This window comes from Hyperoodon ampullatus (assembly GCF_949752795.1).
Source record: "Hyperoodon ampullatus genome assembly, chromosome: 3".
Taxonomy (NCBI): domain Eukaryota; kingdom Metazoa; phylum Chordata; class Mammalia; order Artiodactyla; family Ziphiidae; genus Hyperoodon; species Hyperoodon ampullatus.
Window position 1 is genome coordinate 38,528,748 of NC_136916.1, and position 1,167 is coordinate 38,529,914.

The window sequence follows — 1,167 nt, forward strand, 5'->3', positions numbered from 1 at the left end:
AAGCCCTCTCTTTTTTTTTAACTTCATAACTTTTTTCCAGGAGATGTTCTAAGAATCAAGGTCAAATGGATTCTTGTTTATGACACTCCATCTATTTCTCAAAATGAGCTTGTTTCAGATCAGTGGTTGCTTTTGGTCAGAGAGGACTGACTGGGACATGAGGGAATTTTCTGGAGTGATAGAAATGTTCTTTATCATGATAGTGGTGTAAATAAGTGATGTTAAATGAGATTACACATTTGTGGCAGCTGATTGAGTGGTACTGTTAAGATCTGAGTACTTTTCCAAATGTATATTATACCTCAATTTTAAATGAAACAAACAAATAAATAGCTTCTGATGGGGTTCAGGGCAGGGTGCCCCAAAATATGCCACTGTGGCATGCTGACTGAGTTAAAGTTACTTGAGAAACAGCAGGTACAAGGACACCCTGACCCTCCTCTCTGTGCCCCTGAAAGCAGGAAATAAATCTCCCACACAAAAGGTCCCTTCCCTGCACCAGGAGGTTAAGAGACACCCTTGTCGCCAGAGATAAGAAATTCAGGGCCCAGAAGGCTGTGTAAACAAACTCTACTTTGTTTCTTCACTAATTAGTACCCAAGCCTAAGTTCCTTTGTCTTGTCAGTTCTTCACAAATTTATTGTTTCTTTGTCTAAAAGATATAAAAGCTGACCCGCTTTGGTCATTTCTTTGAGTCTAGTATTTCTATGAACTCCCATACATACCAGATTAAAATTAGATTTTCTCCTGTTAATGTCACATGTTAATTTAGTTATTAGACCAGCCAGAAGAACCTAGAAAGGCAGAGGGAAACTTTTTCCTCCCCAGCACTTTATATATGGATCAGGGCTGTCTTACACCACTTTTTGTTTTCCCTAGAGTTTAAAAAATTGCTTCCCCTTTTTTCATTGATGGGGAGCAAAGAACATCTCTTTCATAAACATTATCTGTTGGTTGAAATCTACTTTCTCCTTGAAAGCATTCTTCATGTAACTCCTGGACCTCTTGCTCTAACTGAGCCACTAATTTACAGGTCTGTGGACAACTGTCATTCTGGGATTTTTTCCCCCATTGTGCATTTCTTTTTCCTGAATTCCTTTTTCATTTTGCTAGAGTTTGTCCTTGAATTTTTTTCTTTTTTCCAGAAAAGGTGCATGGAAAGTCAAT